Genomic DNA, 16337 nt, shown 5'->3' with positions numbered 1-16337 from the left:
ATGGAGCTCCCAGCTCCAGCACAGTCCAGTACTGGCTTTTGTAGGCATGGCTTTTGTAGGCATTTGGGGAGTGAACCAATGGAGGGGGGCTCTCTGTCTCTCTCAAATACATACATACATACATACTCTCAGTTTGTAAGACAAATCTGTAGCATTATTAAAAATAGAAATGAGGGGCTGGCGCTGTGACATAGTGGGTAAAGCCACCGCCTGCAGTGCCTGCATTCCATATGGGCACTGGTTTGAGTTCCAGCTGCTCCACTTCCGATCCAGCTCTCTGCTATGGCCTGGGAAGCAGTAGAAGGTGACCCAAGTCTTTGGGACCCTGCACTCGCGTGGGAGACCCGGAAGAAGCTCCTGGCTCCTGGCTTTGCATCGGCACAGCTCCCGCCGTTGCAGCCATCTGGGGAGTGAACCAGCGGATTGAAGACTGACATCTACCTACCTACCTACCTACCTCTCTCTCTCTCTCTCTCTCTCTCTCTCTCTTTCTGCCTCTCCTCCTCTCTCTGTGTAACTCTTCCAAGTAAATAAATAAATCTTAAAAAAAAAAATAGAAATGGGCCCTACCATGTGTATTTGAAAAATGGATGAATTTGACATGGGAGGAGGATGGAGAGAACTCCACCCCCACTCCAGCCCCTTCTGTGGTTCACTCCCCAGATGTGAGGCTGGCAGCTCCCACACTGGGGAGGGGGCAGGAATCCAGCAACTTGAGTCATCATTGCTTTCCAGGGTCCGCATTAGCAGGAAGCTGGAGCTGGGTATGGAACCCAGGCACTCCCACATGGGACGTAGCTGTCTCAATCAGCAGGTCAAACATCCACCTCCCTGTAGCCCGTCTTACAGGTGAGGTTGTGGGGGCTCGGTGACATTAAGGGACCACTACAGGAGCTCCCATTCACCTGGTCCTCCTCCCACATGGAACCCACCTGGGCTGGCCCCACTCAGCTGATGGTGGTCTCAGCCGACGGTGGTCGCAGCCACCAAGATTGGATGAGGTTTCCAGGGCTCAAGAAGAGGCTGAACGTGTCTTAAAGGGTCCCTCGTGGTGACAGCAAGATCACGGGGGTAATTAGAGCCTAGCATGGCCTCTGAATGACGCATCAGTGGGTCTGCAGTCCCCTGGAGGTCCTCTCCCATCCTGGGGTGCCTGAGCCCAGCCACCAGGGCTGGTTTCTGCAAAAGATGAGCATCTCAGAGGGGCTGCACAGCAACCTGTACTGAAATGACCCCCGGCCCCCAGCGTGAGTGCTGGGTCCTGGACAGTGCCGCTGGTCCAACAAACTGAGGCTACTGATGCCCTCCACATCAGGGGTCTTCATTGAAGACTCCCACCTGATTGTTCTCAGAACCGCCTCCCATAGCTCAGGTGAGCCACAGGGGGGCCTCCCGGGGGCTGCCCGGCCCTGCCAGGGTGTTTGCTCTCAGGGAATCACCGGACAAGTGCACAGAAATGACCTGGCTGCGTTCACCCACAGGGCGCGCGAGAGGCGTGAGCCGAGACAGAGCGTGAGAATTCTGTGATCCCAGGAAGAGGCCAAAACGGCTGCACGTGCAGCTAGCATCCACCAAACCAAAAGAATTAACTGAGAACACTGTGGCTTGACCGCTTTCAACAGGGCTGTTATTAACAACGTCACCTGCTGTCCCTTATATAAGGACGAGTGAAGTAGAGAATAGAATTGTGGCCAGCATCGCGGCTCACTAGGCTAATCCTCTGCCTTGCGGCGCCGGCACACCGGGTTCTAGTCCCGGTCGGGGCGCCGGATTCTGTCCCGGTTGCCCCTCTTCCAGGCCAGCTCTCTGCTGTGGCCAGGGAGTGCAGTGGAGGATGGCCCAAGTGTTTGGGCCTTGCACCCCATGGGAGACCAGGAGAAGCACCTGGCTCCTGCCATTGGATCAGCATGGTGCGCCGGCCGCAGCGCGCCGGCCGCGGTGGCCATTGGAGGGTGAACCAACAGCAAAGGAAGACCTTTCTCTCTCTTTCTCTCTGTCTCTCTCTCTCGCTGTCCACTCTGCCTGTCCAAAAAAAAAAAGAAGAAGAAGAAGAGAGAGAGAGAATAGAATTGTTGCATTCCACCAACTGTGGTTCCAGGGCTGGGTAAGCCGCAGAACACCAAAGCCACCCTCCCTCCTCCCCTCTGCGCGCAGCTCTGGAACCTGAACAGAAGGGCTAGCACAGGCGTTTGTGGACACTGACAGCTAACTCGCAGCAGGCACGCTGGGGACCAAAACCACCATGCCACCTTCCCTCCAGGACAGCCCAGACAGACCTCCACGCAGTCCTGAGCGTTGTGAGGCAGGCGGAGCGCTCCAGGAGAAACAGCACAGCAGTGGGGGAGGAGATGAATGTCCCAGGTTTCCCCCACTTGCTCGCCTCCATCCGTGCGCACCCCAGGCCCTAGGCAATTCTGCGGGGACAGCAGCAGCAGGCAGCCCCGGGTGCCTGCAGCCCTGATGTCTCTCTCCATCTGTTTTGCCCGTGTTCAGCCCGAGGGAGCATGGCTGCGGACATAGGCAGGTTCTTGCCAGATAGAAAAGGGGAGACTCACGGAACCCCTTCTGGTTTCCTGTAGCAGGGAGGCAATGAACTGTTTAATGCACTCCTGGGCTCACTCCCAACCTGTGTGCACACGGAACGGGTCCCAACGGCACAGCCACGACTTGGAGAACAGTGATGATAGATAGATCTCTGCCCGCATCCCCGACTGGCCCCTGGAGGAGGCACGCACCGTGTAGCCCTGCAACACTTTAGATACTCAGCTGACAATGTGATGACAGCCCCAACCTGCTGTTGAAGCTAAGTGGTACCAGTGCCTGCTGAAACAAAACGCCATTTTTCTCTCTGGGGCTTTGGTAGGACAGGGTCACATAATGGAGTGATTCAAATGGCCAGGATACAGGGCAGGTGTGTGGCCTGGCAGCTTAGATGTCGGCGGGGATGCCGACGAATGGATATCACAGTACCCGAGTTCAAGTCCCGGCTCTGCTTCCTGCTCATATGCACCCTGGGAGGCAGAGATGATGGCTCCAATAATCAGGTCCTTGCCATCAACACGGGACACTGGAATTGAGTTCCCAGGTCCCAGCTTGGGCCTGGCCCAGTGCTGGGGAGACAGCAAGTGGCAGTTCTTTGTCTGTCTTCCTCTACCTCTCAAATAAGTAATTAAAAATAAAATGACTAGGATAAAATGCAAAAATTACTTGGCATTACATAATCATGACAATTACAACTCACATGACAGAAGACAATCAACAGAAGATATCAAATAAAATGACATAGATGCCATAATTATATAAGACTTTTAAGTGTCACTTAAAAATCCCTAAAAGCAAATAATCACTAAAGCTGTTGAAACAAGTATTAAAATAGAACGTATCAGTTAAAAAAAAAAAAAAAACAGGTGATATAGCAACCAAATGGAGATTTTAGAGCTAAAATTGTAATAACCATAACTTTAAAAAAAAATAAACCTTGCTGGCTGGACTCAGTGCCAGAAATGGAGATGAAGACGAGCCAGTGAGCTTGAAGATGCATCAGCAGAAATTATCCTATCTAAGCAACACAGAGGAAGAAAACACTGAGCACACAGATGAACAGTGCCGCAGGGAAGTGTGGGAGAAAACCAGCAAGTCTGTGTCCCTGGGGTTCCAGAGTGAGGTCCCGGAACGAATGGATCCAAAGGTTGGTGAAGAAAACCCAGTGCAGGCCGGCGCCGTGGCTCACTAGGCTAATCCTCCACCTTACGGCGCCGGCACACCGGGTTCTAGTCCCGGTCGGGGCGCCAGATTCTGTTCCGGTTGTTCCTCTTCCAGGCCAGCTCTCTGCTGTGGCCCGGTGGTGCAGTGGAGGATGGCCCCAAGTTCTTGGGCCCTGCACGTGCATGGGAGACCAGGAGAAGCACCTGGCTCCTGCCTTCGAATCAGCGCGGTGCACTGTGGCGGCCATTGGAGGGTGAACCAACGGCAAAAGGAAGACCTTTCTCTCTGTCTCTCTCTCTCTCACTGTCCACTCTGCCTGTCAAGACAGACAGACAGACAGACAGAAAGAAAGAAATTAAAGAACACACTTTTCAATAGTCCAAGGATCGAAGAGGATATCCCAAGGAAAATGATAAAAATACTCTTAGCTGAATGAAAATAACTATACTACGTACCAGAATCTGTGAAATGTGGCTGACACAGACCTTAGCAGGAAAATTACAGTACCACATACTTCTGTTAGGAAAGATGAGACATCCTGACTCAATAATCCATGCCTCCACATCAAGAATCTAGAAAAGAACAAGACAAACCCAATCCCAAACCCAAAGACAAACGAAAATAACCCAAAACAGAAGTCAAGAATAATGTGGCAAATGGAAGCCCAAACTTATAAATACTTACAATAAATGCAAACCTGCCAGATACTCCAAGCAACACATCAAGATTTCCAAACTGGACATGAACAAAATAAAATACTCCCCTTTCTCCCTTTCTCTCCCTTTCTCTCTCTCTCTCTCTCTCTCTCCAAACATACACACACACAGAGTGTACAAGAAACTTTAAATGTAAGGGCACAGAACTGTTGAAGGTTAAAGAATGGCAAAAGACAGTATACAAACAGAAACCAAAGTAAGTTGGTTACTTTATCAAGTAACATAGACATTAAGGCTGTAATCACAGAAGTAACATAGACATTAAGGCTGTAATCACAGCTAGAGATATGAGCAAAGAAGGACACATTTATATATACTTATACATAAATGTATAAAAAGATCAATTGACCAGGAAGATCCATCAGTTCTAAATCTGTATGCCCCTAACCACAGCTTCAAAACTCACTTTTAAAAAATGGCGGAACCATGGTGAGAATTAAACAAACCCACAACCACAGTCATGGTGGGACACCTTTTATCTCCACCAGGAACGTACATGGACGACTGTCGCTCCCCCACTCGCGGAGGAACAACACCGGACCCTGCGCTGTTCTTTTTCCCCGGCCCTTCCCGGGTTTGCTGCTGCTGCCCCCCACCCCCACCAGGAGCGGCACACCACCGGCGGCTCTCTCAGGGGTTCCTCAGATGTTCCTCCTGCAGGTTGTCTCTCTCCTCCTTTATAGTCCTCTTCCACCAATCCCAACTCTGCTGGCATTCTCTCCCCACGCGCTGAGCACGCTGCTGTCCTCCAATCAGGGGCAGGATCAGCTCCTGCAGCTTGTTAGTCGAATTTGTGAGGCAGCTGTGTGGAAGTTGTTTACTCCCTCTCAGCGCCATATTGTGGTGGCTGGGCCCTGCTCCCCACAGACAACGAAGAAGGGGCACAGACATTATGTACAGAAAGATGAACAAACTCTATCACACACCGAGAAATTCACCTCATGGCAGAGTATCCTTTGCAGTGCACATGGAAAATTCCTAAAATGTAAAATATACTCAGCAAGAAGCTATAAACTTAACCAAGTCAGTCAGGATCTGTAGGATTAAAAACTACAACATGCCTGGAAAGAAACCACCACAAACTAATAAATACCATACATCCAAGGAATGGAAGATTCAACATAATAAAAATATGAAATCTTGGAAACCATAGGCTTAGTGAAATTCCTACCAAAATCCCAGCAGAGATTTTGGTAGGCATTGAGTAACTTTTACCTTTCCATATAAATTTTAGGATAAGAATTAGAACACCCGAAATGACTGTGGAAAAGCAGAACAAAGTTCGCAGAACCACACTACCCAATTGTAAGATTTGCTATATGGCTAAAGTTACCGTGACAGTGTGGTACCGGCACAGGGACAGACACATAGATCAACAGAAGAGACCCCAGAAAGAGCGGAACCACATACATATTATCAGAATATGGACAAACATGCAAAGGTAATATAACAAGAGAGACACAGTCTTCTGAACAAAAGGTACTAAAACAAACAGATACCCATCTGCCAACGCATGCACCTAGACACATACTACATAAACCATCATTCAAAACGGATCATGGGTCTGCAAGGGACATGAAAACTGTAAAACTTCTAGAAGAAAACATAGGAGAAAAATCTACGTCACCTTGGGTTTCTCTTAGTTTTTAACACTAAAGCGTGATCCCTGAAGGAAAGATCTGACAAACTGGACTTTACCAATATTACAAAATGTGTTCTTGTAAAACACGGATGAGGGAGTGAAAAGGCAAGACACAGACTGGGAGAGAGTATCTGCAAATGACACATGTGCTGAAGCGCTTACATGCAGAACATACAAAGAATTTCAAACAGCCAACAAGAGAGCACAAACTACTTTCAGTATGAGCAGGGAATGGACACCGTGTTTAGACATACACTGGATAGGTGGATGCCAAATGAGAAAAGATGATCAACCTCCTTTGTCAGGGAAATGCACAGTGAAACCGCATACTCTTACTAAACTGCCTTCAACGCCGAAAACGGACAGCAAACGCTGTGGAGTGTGCAGAGGAGCAGAGAGACTTCAGCACTGCTCACGAGAATGCAAAAATGGCCATTCTGATGCCCAGTACCTGCTTACCACACTGAGCACAGTCTTTATTGTATCACCTAGTCATGGCACGCTTAGGCATTTATCCGAACTCATGGCCATACAGAGAAACCTGGATGTGAAGGTTTGCAGCACGTTTATTCACAATTGCTAAAATGTGTCAGAAACCACCACGCTCTTCAATAAGGAAACGCAGCAACACCAGGGAGGCCAGGCAGCCGTCAGCTGGACACGGAAGAGGCATTTTTTTTTTAAAGATCAGAGTGTTAATTTACCTTGCTACATTATTTGGTCTCATGGTAACAAACCGTTTTCTATAATTAGTCAAGCTTGCAATATTAGGATTTCAAGTGACTTTGAGGGGAATGATCTCTGGGACTGACCTGCTTTCCCCTGGAGTCTGGTCTCAGGCCACTGAAGGTGATGGAATGAGACGGAACCAGCCCTCTCTTGCAAGCACTATGGTGTTTCTAGTGGGTAATGTGGCTTTTAGCCACCTATTTCCTTAATACTAAATTTTCTTTTTTTTTTTTTTTTTTTTTTTTTTTGACAGGCAGAGTGGACAGTGAGAGAGAGACAGAGAGAAAGGTCTTCCTTTTGCCATTGGTTTCACCCTCCAACGGCAATGCAGCCGGCGCACCGCGCTGATCCAAAGGCAGGAGCCAGGTACTTCTCCTGGTCTCCCATGGGGTGCAGGGCCCAAGCACTTGGGCCATCCTCCACTGCACTCCCAGGCCACAGCAGAGAGCTGGCCTGGAAGAGGGGCAACCGGGACAGAATCTGGCACCCCGACCAGGACTAGAACCCGGTGTGCCGGCGCCGCAAGGCGGAGGATTAGCCTAGTGAGCCGCGGCGCCGGCCAATACTAAATTTTCTTCGGACCCACATTGTAGATCTGCTCAAAGTCATTACTTCTCTTTTGAGTCACCTGCACAGGGAATATTCTGTGCAAACAGAGGTCCACAGAGACATCTCCTGGCCATTCTGAATGGGGTGGGAGTAAGAGCCACACTCGTCCACTGTGGGGGTGACTTTTTAAGGAAACAGCTTTGGACTACCCCTGCGATGAGTACCAACACAGTACCTCCTCCTCACAGTCACTGCTTTCATTCCCAGCGCTCAGATCCAACTCCTGTAAGCCCACACAAGCAAGCTCAATTGTATCTTGCAGTAACGTGCTACAGCACAGGTTTCTGAACAAGTGGATTTCAGTATTTCTCAACGTCCAAAGGCAGGCGTCTTTCTGCAAACCAAGTTGTGCCTGCCTCCCATCCCTCTGCCTCACGGTGACGATACAGCAGCTGGGCTGCACGCTCCAGTGACCCCGAAGGGAGACAGCAATTGTACTAGGTGCACCAGGTTCACCTGGCAGGCAGGTATTGTTCAAACCACGGGACCCACAAGGGAAGAATCAAAGGAGTTGGGAATTTCAGTTTAGCGTTAAGATCAACTTGGAAACACAACCTCTCTACTTTTGTTCTATCTATATATAGAAGGGTGCTTCAAAAATTATGTGGGAAAATGGGATTAACAGATAGCAGGCATTTTTCCATCAACTTCTTGAAACCCATTCTGTGTATAAATAAATACAGGCTGATTAGCCCTTATCCCAAATTCTTCGGAACAGAGTGCTTTGAATTTCAGATATTTTGCAGACTTTGGAGTACTTCCTTATAGGTAATGAGTTGTCTTGGGGGTATCAAAATGCGAAATTCATTTATATTTCATATGCATTTTATACACATAGCCCAAAGGAACTTTTATATGACATTTTTAAAGAATGTGATGCATGAAACAAAGTTTCACAGGGTGGATTTTTCTATTCATGACACGTCAGTCCACAAACAGTGTTGGGTTTGGGGAGCAGTTTTTGGATTTCTAAATTAGGAACACTCAACTTGTGTATTTTACCTTAATATGTACACACATAAAAAATCAGATAATGCACTTTGGGTGAATACGTAATGTTATTCAGCTTTTTGCTGTGGTCACTTCAACGTGGCATGGTGTCGACGAAGCATCTATGCCGTCATTTGGTACAACACAGGCAATGAAGAGACAATGCCATACTGAGCAGTCATCATCTAATTCCCTACGTGGCTCATGAGTTGTAAGGTAGCGTGAGAGACAGAGAGAAAGGTCTTCCTTCCGTTGGTTCACTCCCCAAATGGCCACAACAGCCGGGGCTGAGCCGATCCGGAGCCAGGAGCCAGGTACTTCCTCCTGGTCTCCCAAGCAGGCGTAGGACTTGGGCCATCCTCCACTGCCTTCCTGGGCTACAGCAGAGAGCTGGACTGGAAGAGGAGCAACTGGGACAGAACCCAGGGTGCCGGTGCCGCAGGCAGAGGTTTAGCCTAGTGAGCCGTGGCACCAGCCAGTAGTGTGCCTTTCTATACCACACCTTGCAGTCCTGAGTCTGGGCTGGCTCATTTCTGGATTTTGGCGTCCCCAAAAGCAAACAGGTATGAGCGGCCCCTTTATGCCCCTGGTTAATGGCCGGACTAAAAGTGTGCCAGTGTCTCTGATGTGCAGGCAAGGCTGTGACAACAGAGGATGCTGGCTTGCTCCAGGCAGAGGGGCCACTGTGGGGGTGAATCCAAGCCTGGTGCCCGCACCCTTTACTTGAGGCCTTGAAAAAAGCACAGGTCGGAATGGACTTCTCTTTGCCCTCACGAATCTCAGCTCAAGAACATGGCTCAAGGGATCAATCTTCTGAAGCCCCTAAAATGCACCAGTGTGGTCTTCTGCATTTATAGATGTTTTCAGGTGGGGAAGGCGGCAGCTGTGGCCGTGACTGAGTCGGGCGTGGGCGGGCTGTGGCTCTGCTGATGGGTGTGTGATCACGCACGTCTGGATCTTTACTGATCCTGAATGTGTGTGGCAAAACGAAGCCAAGTTCACTTCAGCTTTCTGATCCTGAGTTCCTCTCAACAGGTCCAGGCAACACTGACGAGCTGGGGTTGGTGGGGGGAAGCGGGACAGCAAAACAAGAAAACAACAACCGGGAGATGATTCTGACAACAGTGGGAGCAGCCCAGGTGCTCCTTGGCACCTGTTATTAAAGACGCACGCCTCACGGGGGGGAGGATTATTTTAATTCTGCGGCCTCCAGGTCTCATAAACAAGTGAACACAGGCAGGTAACTATGACAACTCTACTTCAGAGAGTTGAAGCAAAAATAGACCTCCCCACCCAGCCCCCTGATATTGTTCTCTGCACATCCACTCTGTCGTCCCCTCCTTGGGGCTGTCCACGTGACTTCAAAGCTGTTTCTCCCAAGGGCTTATCCGGACATGCCATCCCCTGCCACCTGATGCCAGAACCGAGTCTGGAGCAGGACCTCCCCTGGGGGGTGGGGAGGGTTGGAATCGGGCAGCCCCGCCCCCAGGTCCACCTGGTGGGTCGCACTGAGCGCTCCGGGTCTTCCCAGAAACTTGGCGAAGCCGCTTCCCGAGCTTCCCTTCCTGCATTCAGACGGAAGCACGGCCACGGGAACACCTGCTTCTCGGCACCCGGCGCCTTCAGACACGTTCTCTTCCTTTTCACAACCTTGCAAAGTGAGTATGACCGCGTTCGTTTTACCAAATGAGGACACAGCGGGTAGGAGGGCTCATGCCCAGGTCACCTGGGCAGAGAGGAGGAGGGCGGTGGCGCTGAGATTGGCCCCGGTCCAGGGACGACTTCATGGCCGAGGCTCCTCCCGGGAGACCGGCCCGTCCTCACACATGCCCCGTGCTGGGGTCTGCAGACGACTCAGGAACTGAACAGCGTCTCCAGCCCAGCCGCACCGCCTGCGTGCTGGGTGGCCCTGTGGACACGGCTCAGCCCCTCCGGACCAGCTTGAGGGCCACCTCCTGTTAACTGCTTGGCCCCCTTTGCTGCCCACCAGGGTGCTTGCTGATTTCACCACTTCCTGTGGCTGCAGAGGCCACAGAATGCCTCTTGCAGAGAGAGTGTGGGATCCCTGATCCCGGCTACAGTGTCCTGTGGGTCATATGGACTGTCCAGACTGGCCAACATGTTGATATTATAGGGAGAACCATCCTCGGAGCCTGGCCAGGGGAAGACTTGGCCACCTCTTTCCTTGCTCTCCTCCTGTGGACCTGTCCTGGCCAGTGGCCGGAAGTGAATGGACAGCTGCCAGGTAGCCACAGTGGGCCATCATCTCAGGTTCTCTTTACAGCTTTTTTTTTTTTTTTTTTGACAGGCAGAGTGGACAGTGAGAGAGACAGAGAGAAAGGTCTTCCTTTGCTGTTGGTTCATCCTCCAATGGCCGCTGCAGCCACCCCACCGCGCTGAGCCAGGAGCCAGGCACTTTCTCCTGGTCTCCCATGCGGGTACAGGGCCCAAGCACTTGGGCCATCCTCCACTGCACTCCCAGGCCACAGCAGAGAGCTGGCCTGGAAGAGGGGCAATTGGGACAGAATCCGGCGCCCTGACAGGGACTAGAACCCAGTGTGCCGGCGCCACAGCCGGAGGATTAGCCTAGTAAGCCGCGGCGCCGGCCCTCTTTACAGTTTTCCCAACAGGAAGGTCTCCCACCAGCCCACATTACAGACGGAGGAAGGTAGACACAGACCTGGCCGACTTTCTCCCTGCACGCATCCTGTGGCCACACTGCTCAGTACTGCTCGCTCACCCCAGTCAGCTCATCGTGCCTTGCCTTATTCCTTGAGGGTCTACACACAGAGAGGGGGAAAGACCCGAGCTGACACCCCCAGCCCTCCACGAGTAGTATGGGTGTTGCCATTCTATCACGCAAGGAGCCAGCTCCAGCTTCCAGGAGCCCAGCCCAGGGGCATGGCATGGACTGCCGTGTCCAAGACAGCAGCCCAGGGCCAGGGTCAACACGGTGAGCACCACACCTCTCCACTGAGCCTTGCAGATTTGGAAAAGGAGCGAGTGAGGGAAGACGGACATTAGACGCGCATCAAATCACCACACACGCATGAGAGTGCACGTCAGGGAGATCGTGTGGGTGATGCGGAAGGATTTTCTCTTGCCTCCTCCTGGGCTCTGTGTGCTCCCCAGCCTAACTCCTTTCCTGCACAAACTCCTGTTTGTCCCCGTGGGTACCTGCTCAGCCCAGGGGCCATGGGAAAGCTGAGGATTTGAACGCTTCTTCTCCTTCACCCCGTAAGACAAGATTATTTTCTAGAAGAAAATTAGGCACAGCTGCCACCTCTTTCACTTGGGGCCAGCCAACTCTCTGCAGGGCAGCACCAATGCCCTTCTTGCTTAGGAACTGTTCATAATTACAACAGCCCCTGGCCAGGAGACCTGGTAAGTTTAAAATGCGGAATATAACTGGGATGGGAAATCTTTTAGGTCTCATCCAACTATCAACAACAGCCAGGTGAAAAATAAGTGAGGGGGAAAAAAGCAGTTTTTATAATTTTTTTACTTTTTTCTTTTCTTTTTTTTTTTTCTTTTTTTTTTTTGACAGGCAGAGTGGACAGTGAGAGAGAGACAGAGAGAAAGGTCTTCCTTTTCTATTGGTTCACCCCCCAATGGCTGCTGAGGCCGGCGCACCGCGCTGATCCGAAGGCAGGAGCCAGGTGCTTCTCCTGGTCTCCCATGGGGTGCAGGGCCCAAGGACCTGGCCCATCCTCCACTGCACTCCCAGGCCACAGCAGAGAGCTGGCCTGGAAGAGGGGCAACCGGGACAGAATCCGGCGCCCCGACCGGGACTAGAACCTGGTGTGCCGGCGCCGCAGGTAGAGGATTAGCCTAGTGAGCCACAGCGCTGGCCAAAAAGCAGTTTTAATTGGGGAAAAAAAAAAAAAAAAGGCTGTGGTCCCCTTGTGGATATCAGAGTAACAGGGAGGCCGACCCAGGGAAAGTTCTGATGAAATGTAGGATCAAGTCATGCTGATTTTCCAGGAGGACCCCAACCGAGTGCAGAGACAGCCAAGCACCAGAGACTTGGTCTCCAGGGCAGTGGCACTGGGAGTTCAACCAGGGGATGTGCCTGGCATCGCCTTCTCAGGGACGAACACACTTGGGTGGCATCCACCGCGGGACTGGGCCTGCGTGCGAACCTGGGGCTTGGGAAGTGAGACCTGTGTGAAGAGACAGCCTGTCACACGCGTCGCAGCTGGCCCTTGGGAATAGCACGGGGGTCACAACAAGGTGTCCCCCTTGACAGCGCAGTCACTGGCCTTTTGCTGTGAGGGGTGCAGTGGTGAGCGTCTCAGAGATGGGGGAGCCGTGAGGTGGGAAAGCAGCAGAGTGGAGAGGTGACTTCACCGTGCCCGTCTCTAGCTCTTCCTCTGAACTTTGGATGGAGAGGAGCAGACAGAGCCATGACAGAGCCATGACAGAGCCACGTCAGAGCCACGTCAGGGCAACAAGGCCGACTACGCCCCCCAGCTTCCTTCTTCCCTCAATCCCTCTCCCGCCATGCTGGGCCACAAACCACTCTGCAGTGGCTGAGCCTGGATCGGCAGGGAAGATCAGAACGGTGCTCACAGCATGTAACTAACACACGGCAAAGGTGGCATCTCATGTGCCCCTGACTCTGAGGATACGCAACGGGTGTGGGTACCTGCCAAGACGGAGGCCTTCTGTGTCGTGACACAATGACACACAGCTCCCACTCAGAGGTGGGCAGCCAAGAAGTCCCTGCCGCACACGAGGTGAGAGCCCACCAGAGGCTCTTCTGGCACCTCAAAAGGGTCCCACGTGTTTGGGATCGCACTGCCGGTTTTCACAGGCAAGCTCTTTACGCCCACCCTTTACTCCTCTTCTCTGAACAGTGAGTCCGCACAGTTCTGGGATCCAGAACAGCAGGTGTTTGGAGCCCCTGCCACACGCTGCACTCTGTGCAGATTCCAGGAGTACAGCCTGGGGGGTCAAGTCCAAGCTTCTACTGTGAGGATGATGAAAAGTGAGTTCAAGAAAAAAAAAACTAAGAGCATAGTAGGTGTCAGGAAGAAAATAAAATGTCAGGGAGGGGCGAAGCGAAACAGTACAGTCTCCTGGGGGGCTGACACGTGAGCTCAGGGGAGGAGGAGGAGGGGGAGGAGGAAGAGCAATGAGATTATCTTGGGGTTCTGTGCTCTCCGGAGGAGGCAACAGCAGCAACCAGGAAGGCCCTGTGCTGAGAAGGACCTGGAGGAGACTTTGCGGTTGCAGATCCAGGTCTGGCTGCAAGCAGGGAACAGGTTAGGAGGGGCGTGAATGGCCTAGGTGAGAGGCATGGGTCAGGATGCCACACCCAGGAACACCCCCCGCACCTGATCCCCGAAAAGTGAGCCTTCGGTGAAGCCAGAGGCAGAGACTGCAGCCTGGAGGAGGTGTGGGCAGGCAGGTGACTCCCGGCCTGAGTGTGACCAGGACTGCAGACCCCTGCATGTAGGCCACCCGTGTGGGGAACGCCTCTGCGGGAGAAGGGGAGAAAAGTTGGCCTCCTTCGTTGACACAGGAAACCTAACCTCTGAGATGCCTTTCGGAAATAGAGAAGATGGGTACAGAGCTGACGTCTGCAGGGAAGTAATGTGACGACCTGTGAAGTCTCAGAGTGGCCAGGAGAGCGACTACATGACAATGATCGGCGACATTTTCAACAGACTCATCAGCTTATACTTCAGTTAAGTGACAACTTTTTAATCCGCGGCAATACCGGCACCGAAACGAGGACTGTCTTTAGCTTCCTGCGGGAGCGTGTGTTGGAACGGGAGAGGAGGGTGCCGGGAACGGGCAGCTCTGACTTCTGCTCAGCACAACGCCCTCTGCGGAGAAAACCGCTTCCTCTGCAGTGGCTCCGCCGAGTCGGCTGGTACAGAGGGGACACTGGGGGTGGCCAAGCGCTGGAGCCCACCTGGCCCCACAGACCCGCAGAGAGGCCACCACAAAGAAACACACATATCATGGTGGGGTTTGGAGGTGAGATGGTGAGGTCAAGGTGGCCAAGACCCTGGGACCCTTGCTCTGGGCTGAGTCTTGAGCCTCCTGCCAGGGAGGGGGCTGCTGGCAGATCTGTAGCCACAGGAAGCCACGGCCAGCAGAAGCGTGGACCCGGAGAGCAGCTGATTCTGAGCGTGGTCTGCAGGCTCCCTGGGGCCCAGAGGCAGCCATCGCCACGGGACGCACCTTGTGTGTCGGGAGGAGGCTGTCCTATGAGGGACAACCAGGAAACGGGGCTGGTGGAGGCCCTGGAGCTGAGTGTGCACTCCTTCCGCTCCACCCTGCTCTGTCCTCCAAGTTTCATGTGACACTTGTGAAAGCTTCAGGGGCCACCGCAGCCTCTTCAAATGGTTCCGAGTCAGGAGGGAGACAAACCGCCCAGGGAAACAATGTAGCAAAACTCTGCTCAGTAACACATAAAGACAAAATCTTAGAAAGTGCACCAGAGAAACCACAAATCACATTCAGGGAAAACCCATTTAGACCCACTCTGGACTTCTCATCACAAACCCTACAGGCAGGGGAACAATGGCAAGACATATTGCAACTCCTAAGAGAAAAAAAAAAAAAAAACTAGCAACCTAGAGTGCTGTACCCTGCCAAACTCTCATTTATGAATGAAGGAAAAATAAGGATCTTCCAGAACAAACAAAAACTGAAAACATTTGTGACTACTCACCCAGCCCTACAAAAGATACTTAAGGATGTGCTACACACAGAAACAGAAACATCACTACAGAAGAAGATGAGTGCAGAAAATGACCTAGCAAAAGTATAAATGAAATCCAAAATACATACTCAGGACTATTTAAGGAAACATGGTAGAGCAAAGATGGCATTTAACAATAGTCAAACTGAATGTAAATGTTCTCAACTCCACAGTTAAAAGACACAGACTGGCTGAATGGATTAAAAAATAAAACCCATTTATTTGCTGCCTACAAGAAACACATCTTACCAACAAGGATGCACACGGACTGAAAGTAAAAGGATGGAAAAAGATAATACATGCCAACAGAAACCAAAAAAGAGCTGGGGTGTGGCCATTCTAGTATCAGACAAAATAGACTTTAACACAAGAACTATTAAGAGAGACAAAGAAGGACACTATATAATGATTAAGAGATCAATTCAACAGGAAGATGTGACTATTATAAATGTATATGCACCTAATTACAGGGAACTTGGCTATTTAAAAGAACTGTTAAGAGATTTAAAGGGAGAGATAGAATCAAATACAATAGTAATAAAGGACTTCAATACTCCACTTCAGCAATGGACAGATCAACGGGACATAAAATCAACAAGGAAACAACAGAGTTAATTGACACTATAGACCAAATAGACCTAGCAGATATCTACAGAATCTTACACCCTACAGCCACAGAGTACATCTCTCTGATACATGGAACATTCTCTAGGATTGACCACATGCTAGGCCATAAAGTGAGTCTCAGCAAATTCAAAAAATTGAAATCATACATGCATCTTCTCAGACCACAACAGAATGAAGTTGGAAATCAACAACTCAAGAATCTCTACATCATATGCAAACACAAGGATAATGAACAACATGTTCCTAAATGAACAGTGGGTCACAGAAGAAATCAAAAGAGAAATCAAAAAAATTCTGGAAACAAATGAAGAAGACAATACAACATACCAAAATTTGAGGGATACAGCAAAAGCAGTGTTAAGAGGAAAGTTTATAGCAATTAGTGCCTACAACAAGAAATTGGAAAGGCACCAAATAAATTAACTATCTATGCACCTCAAGGATCTAGAAAAACAACAGCAAACCAAACCCAAGACCAGTAGAAAAAAGAAATAATTAAAATTAATCACAAAACTGAAATAAAAAAAATACAATAATTAGCAAAACGAAGAGCTGTTTTTGAAAAAAATAAACAAAATTGACACACCATTGGCCCAGCTAA

The 16337-nt window shown here is 50.6% G+C and overlaps 1 protein-coding gene across 9 annotated transcripts in view; it reads right to left on the bottom strand.

Annotated features, from left to right (window-relative positions):
* Window positions 1–16337, bottom strand: part of ULK4 (unc-51 like kinase 4) — a 598567-nt gene that overhangs the window by 6496 nt on the left and 575734 nt on the right. The window lies entirely within an intron of this gene.

Source organism: Oryctolagus cuniculus, chromosome 10, assembly GCF_051225735.1.
Source record: "Oryctolagus cuniculus isolate XC-2025 breed Fujian yellow rabbit chromosome 10, ASM5122573v1, whole genome shotgun sequence".
In the NCBI taxonomy this organism is placed as follows: domain Eukaryota; kingdom Metazoa; phylum Chordata; class Mammalia; order Lagomorpha; family Leporidae; genus Oryctolagus; species Oryctolagus cuniculus.
The sequence above is the reverse complement of the archived record's forward strand: the minus strand, read 5'-3'. Positions and strand labels throughout refer to the sequence as shown.